The sequence below is a fragment of the Dipodomys spectabilis genome, unplaced genomic scaffold, assembly GCF_019054845.1.
Source record: "Dipodomys spectabilis isolate Male_0828 unplaced genomic scaffold, ASM1905484v1 ptg000388l, whole genome shotgun sequence".
NCBI classification, from domain to species: Eukaryota; Metazoa; Chordata; class Mammalia; order Rodentia; family Heteromyidae; genus Dipodomys; species Dipodomys spectabilis.
The window spans coordinates 1535735-1542612 of NW_024871065.1; positions in this window are offsets into that span (position 1 = coordinate 1535735).

A 6878-nucleotide genomic window follows, 5' to 3' on the forward strand; every position below is an offset into this window, starting at 1 on the left:
ACAAACAGTTTACCTGTCTAATAATCACAAATAAGAAATGATAAAAACAGAAATTTCTTTTGTTTGTAAAAACAAATGGACCTACTGTTATTCAACAGTTTTCTTGGGCTGGGAAGGTGGCTCATGGTAGAGCACTTGCCTTGCATACATGAGGCCCTGGGTTCGATTCCTCAGCAACACATAAGCAGAAAAAAAAGGTCAGAAGTGGCGCTGTGGCTCAAGTGGTAGAGCACTCGCCTTGAGCTGAAGAGCTGAGGGACAGTGCCCAGGCCCAGAGTTCAGGCCCCACAACCGGACCCAAAACAAAAACAAAAACAAAAACAGTTTTCTTAGCATAAAATACCTTCGGCCTGGTGCCTGTAATCCTAGCTGCTCAAGCGGCTGAGATCTGAGGACCATGGTTCAAAGCCAGCCTGGGCAGGAAAGTCTGTGGGACTCTTATCTCCCATTAACCACCAGAAAACAGGAAGTGGAGCTGTGCCTCAAAGTAACAGAGCTCTAGCCTTGAGCATGAAAGCTTAGGAACAGCGCCTAGGCCCTAAGTTCAAGCTCTTATGACAGATAAAAACAAAAACAAAAACACACACACAAATCCACCTTTCATATATATTCATTATTGGGATACTGAAAATATAAGATTTTTAAACTCAAATCTAAGAAATTTTGCTACTAAAAGTAACTTTAGAGAACAGTGCATTAATATATCATTTAATTACTGGTTCTATGGCTTATATACATTTGCCATCTGACAAGACAGCAGGTACAAGAGACTATATCATAAACTTTGCAACAGTCTCAGTAGCTGGGATAACAGCATGTGGGATTATAGGCATGTACTACTGCACTTGGCTTATAAATAGGTTTATTTCTCCTTGTCATTCTCAAATAAGACTAGAAACAGATAAGCTAGCAAATGAAAGAATGGGAACTTAGAAGTATTTTTCACACTTTTACACAAAGGAGCTGTCCTGAGTTTCTAGACTTAACAGGAAACAATTCTAAACCATCAGTACCAAGTGTTGAGAACACAGTTAGCAAGTAAGTGAGCTGGGGTAGGAAGTACAAATATGGTCTGCTTCTCTCACTTTCTAGAAGATTCACTGATTACCTGATGATGATTAATCACTGTGGGTTCATGTATATTTCAAATGCCAGGCTACCACCTTGTTATCTATTTCTTTCAGGCCCTTCATCAAGTTGTCAGTTAACATTCAGGATTTACAAATTTATTTGTATCAAATTAGTAAAATTTAATCAGTAAGGAGGAGGTGAGGGAAAAAAAGTATTTTTTTAGGGGGGTGGTTGGTAGGGGGTTTGAACTCTAGGCCTTGAACTCTAGCCTGGGTGCTGTCCCTCAGCTCTTCATCTCAAGGCGAGTGCTGTACCACTTGAGCCACAAGTGCCAATTCCAGTTTTGTGGTAGTGAATTGGAGATAAGAGTCTCATGGACTTTCCTGCTCAGGCTGGCTTTGAGCGGTGATGCTCAGATCTTAGCCTCTTGAATAGCTAGGATTATAGGCATGAGCCACAGGCTCCCTGCAGAAAAGTAAATTTTTTAATCCTCCCTTCCCCAAATTCAACATCACCCAGATTCACTAGCCCCTCAGTCTACCTTTACTGTAAGCTTTACTTGTCTATACTATTTTGAAAGCATTTTTGGAAATTTTACTTCTAGTAATTAATCTAAGGAGTAATTACACAGAGTTATTCCAAGTACTCAGAATGTTTATACAACATTGCTTATAAAAACCCAAAACTGACAATTATCTAAAACCACCATAGGAGTCATATTTAGTAAATTATAATATATGAAAATAGTGAATTGCTATGCAGTCATTTAACATTAATGTGATAAATCTATCTCTATTGAGCCAAAAAGAAAAAAATTATGTACGAAAATAGGAAGCATCATTAACTTTAAAAAACTGTATTGTTATTATAAAGGTGATGTACAGAGGGTTTACAGATCACTGACTTAATAAAATGCACACATAGATCTCTATTTGCACATATCTTATCAAGCAATGTGGAAAAGTGTTCACCAAAATAAAAGCAGTTGCTACTTTTCAGTGATAAGCTTTCAAAGAATATTATTTATTTATTTATTTATTTATTTTGGGTCCGGTCATGGGGCCTAAACTCTGGGCCTGGGCGCTGTCCCTCAGCTCTTCAGCTCAAGGCTAGCACTCTACCACTTGAGCCACAGCACCACTTCCGGCTTTTTTCTTTTTGCTTATGTGGTGCTGAGGAATGGAACCCAGGGCCTCATGCTTGCAAGGCAAGTGCTCTACCACTGAGCCACCTTCCCAGCCTGTCAAAGAATTTTAAGTCCTTACATTTACCTAGAAAAAAATTAAGCAATGAAGAATATGTATTCACTTTACAAAAGCAATTCGCTTTTTTCTTAGAGTACTAATGATGCAGACAAAGTTGACACTAGGATTTAGTAGTTTACAGTGCTTACTGTATGTGTACCACAGCTCAGGAAAGGACTGTCACTGTGAAACACCTGGCAGAGAAGTTCAGTCATCATAGCCCTACCAGCCACGATAGAAGAGGTAGCAAGAGGCAAAAGACCACACAGAAATGAAAGAACTGGAGTCAAAGCAGGGGGTCCTCATGTGTGACCTACTTATTTATATTATGCATATCTTATTCACACTTATTCATACATATTCATAAGAATGCTTCTGAGGCTGTACAATTACCACTAAAATATTTTCTGGGTAAAAGGCCATGATGGCACTAATTAGACTGGCAAACGGCAGCTGGTGCTTGACCAAAGGGTAGAGGACAGGAGTATAGAAAGAACAAAGTTAGAGTTTACTGCAGTTATCTTTGCCAAGAAGCCAGATTCTTTCAAAGAGGTATCTCCAACAGACAGAATTCGAGCTATGAAAAATGTTAAACCACTAAAAAAATTCCACAGGATAGGGCTGGGAAGGTGGCTCAGTGGTAGAGTGCTTGCCTTGCATGCCTGAGGCCCTGGGTTCGATACCTCAGCACCACATAAGCAAAAAAGAAAAAAAGCCAGAAGTGGCACTGTGGCTCAAGTGGTAGAGTGCTAAGCCTTGAGCTGAAGAGCTGAGGGACAGCACCCAGGCCCAGAGTTCAGGCCTCACAATCGGAAACCCCCCCGCCCAAAAAAAATAAAGAAATCTAATTTTGCCCAATATTGGATTATGTGACACTTGTTTACAACCAGAATATACACTGATAATCTTTGGTTTTTGTTTGTTTGTTTTTTGGGTCCGGTCATGGGGCCTGAACTCTGGGCCTGGGCGCTGTCCCTCAGCTCTTCAACTCAAGGCTAGCACCCTACCACTTGAGCCACAGCACCACTTCTGCCTTTTTTCTTTTTATTTATGTGGTGTTGAGGAATCTAACCCAGGGCCTCATGCATGCAAGGCAAGCGCTCTACCACTGAGCTACCTTCCCAGCCCCTACACTGATAATTTTGATAATTAAATGTCTCTTTCATTATAAACATACAAATTTAGCGCTGGGAAGGTGGCTCAGTGGTAGAGCCCTTGCCTTACTTGCATGAGGCCCTGAATTTGATTCCTCAGCACCACATAAGCAGAAAAATCAGGAAGTGGTGCTGTGGCTCAAGTTGTAGGGAGCTAGCCTTGAGCTGAAGAGCTGAGGGACAGTGCCCAGGCTCAGAGTTCAGGCCCCACAACTGGACCAAAAAAAACAAACAAAAAAAAAAATCCAAAGGAAAGACTGACACCGTCCAATAGAAGAAGTGTACTCATTATCTGAAATGAAATGGTAACCCCTCTGCACAGCAATATAATAATAAAATTATTTTTTAAAATTCCAAACTGTCATTCGTAATTCTACTACATACTAAGAATAATTACTTCTTTCTTTTTTTTTCTGGTTGTGGGGCCTGAATTCTGTGCCTCAGCTGTCCCTCACCTCTTCAGCTCAAGGCTAGCCCTTTACCACTTGAGACTCAGTCCTACTTCCGGCTTTTTCTGCTTATATGGTGCTGAGGAATCGAACCCAGGGCCTCATGCATGCAAAGCAAGCACTCTACCACTGAGCCACCTTCTCAGATCAATTACTTCTTTCTGAAAACAGACTTCATATTCAGCATACTCTTTATGAAAATGAAAATCTGTTTTATATTATTATTATTATTATTATTATTACATTTGACATCTGGTCTCCAAGCCAGACAGGTCACTTCCTTTCCTGTATTTTCATTTGGTGGAAAACTCCAAACTCGATGAAAACTTGCAAGTGTATGAAGCAAAACCTAGGATAAAACAGATAACAATGGCAGAATATTAAAAACACATCTTCAGAATAAAATAAATATAGATCTCTCACTAAAATCTTTTAAATAATCTCTTAGATATAATATTTACCTAGCAGAAGAGGAATGAACATGGGTATTTTCAAAGAAATAGGTGAAATGAAAAGGTCCACTTTTACTCCATATTCTAAATATTTTCCTATCTTTTCTTTGGACAAGAGACTTACCTTTCAGAAAGGAAGGAGACAATAAAGACAGAACACATACAATATTAAAAGTATAGCTGTGCAAAGAGTTTGAATTGAAGGCATGGCTCAAGTGGTAGAACACCATCCGTGACCAAAAAAAAAAAAAAAAAAGCTGAGAGCACAATGCCCTGAGTTCAAGCCCTAGTACTAAAAATAATAATAATAAGGATGGGAATGTGGCTTAGTGGCAGAATGTTCACCTAGCATACATAAAGCCCTGGATTCAATTCCTCAGCATCACATAAACAGAAAAAGCCAGAAGTGGCACTGTGGCTCAATGGCTCAAAGTGGTAGAACACTAGCCTTGAGTGAAAGACCTCAGGGACAGCACCCAGGCCCTGACTTCAAACCCCATGACTGCCCCCCCCCCCAACAAAGTGTATTCCTTTCAGATTCTGGGTCCTGAGGGCATAAGGCCTATTTTTATTTTTAAATTAAAATGATGTACAAAGGGGTTACAGTAAGAGGCTCTATTTTTCATCTTGCCTAAGTGATCCTTGAGTCTTAGGCCACCTCTACCTGATAACAGCTTTCCTTTCTGCACAAGCTGGACCAAACTTACCTCCCCAAGATGAAAGAAATGAGAAGGAGAGAAGGGAGCCAGGAAAGCTCAGTGGAAGGAGGGCTTCATGTTTCCAAGCAAAGGAAATCATTAAGCCAAAAGAAAACTTTATTGGCTGGGTGCCAGTCTCATGCCTGTGATCCTAGCTACTCAGGAGGCTGAGATCTGAGGATCACGGTTCAAAGCAGCCCAGGCAAGAACATCCGTGACACTCTTATCTCCAATTAAACACCAGAAAACCGGAAGTGGTGCTGAGGCTCAAGTGGTAGAGCACTCGCCTTGAGCTGAAGGGCTGAAGGAGAGCGCCCAGACCCAGAGTTCAAACCCCAGGACTGGTTCCCCCCTAAAAAATTAATAAATAATCCTTTTTTGGTTAAGTCCCAGGTTCATGCAATTTATTGACAAAGCAAAGAGAGAAAAAAAAGATAATAAAATAAGTGCAAATCATTCGCTACGAGACATCTTAGTATTTAATTTAACCTGAGTTCCTAGGATCTTACACAAGTCACAAACTTCCATTCTCACAGTAGTAAATGCCCAAACTGAAAGGTCAAGATGATGCCCTAGGCTCTTAATGCTCCAAAACTAAAACGGCCCTGACTTCTAACCTCCATGCAACCAGTTAAGGAAGAAAAAAGTCTCAGAAGTGCAAAAGCTCCTGAAAAGACTTCTCACCCTACTTACCCAACTTAGATCCTAAAAACAGCCTCATCACCCTGTGTCTTAATTCACAGTGCAAAGCATCCTACATCCCTCGTGGTATCAGTCACCAGAAGGAACCCAGGATTCCCAGGAACTGCTACCTCCTGGGTGTGACCCACTAATGAAGCATCTCCACCACTCATTACTTCTGAAACCCTTCTTCTGTGCCACTGGAAATCACAGTCAGTTAATCACCATAATGCCCCATTTCTTTATTTTTTCCTCTGAAAGGTGCTTCTCACACTACTTCCCTGTAATATGCTCAGGAGAAGGCCATTTTGCAAACTGCAGTCCCCTGCACTATTACTACTGAGAAAAGCAGATGTCCTCTTTAATGTTCCCTGGCATTTCTGGATGACTTTCTCTTCTCCAAATATCCCATAACTGATTAAATACAATTGTGATCACTTCCTACCTTCTCTTGATTCTAGGCATGTACAGAATCCTAGGTCATTCCCCTCCTCCTTGAAGACATGGACTCTTGGCACACTCATACTTCTCAACTCAACTGTCATCAAAGTGACAGTTCTCAATTATGTTTTCTTCAATGATCACAGTTTCTACCTTACCTCAGCCACAGCTAAAATCACACTTTGGTCTGATCACTACAATGCTATTAAAATCTATTTCAAACTTCCATTCCCACTTTCCATCCAGTGCTTCTCTTTCAGCTCCTATTTGTGATACCACCTAACCAGGATATACAATCCATTAAATCTAGCACTGATTTGTGCTTTACTCCACATACCTTCAATTCCCACCTTGATCAGGTGAGAATCAAAAGTTCATAATTCTTTAACTTAGAAAAATAGTCTCAATGGTCTCCATATAAAAATGCAGATTTTCTAATACTATGTACAATACAATTCCTTCTTATTTAAAAATACCTTGAAGAGTATAATTTTGCATTATTTATTTGTAAGTGTATATCTTTTCTGTGTTCTTTTTGTTTCTCTATGTATTTTTTGGGGGGGGGACATAATTTATACCTTCATTTTTTAATTTTTTTTTTTTTTGTCTGTCATGGGGCCTGTACTCTGGGCCTGGGCGCTGTCCCTCTACCACTTGAGCCACAGCTCCACGTCTGGCTTTTTCTGCT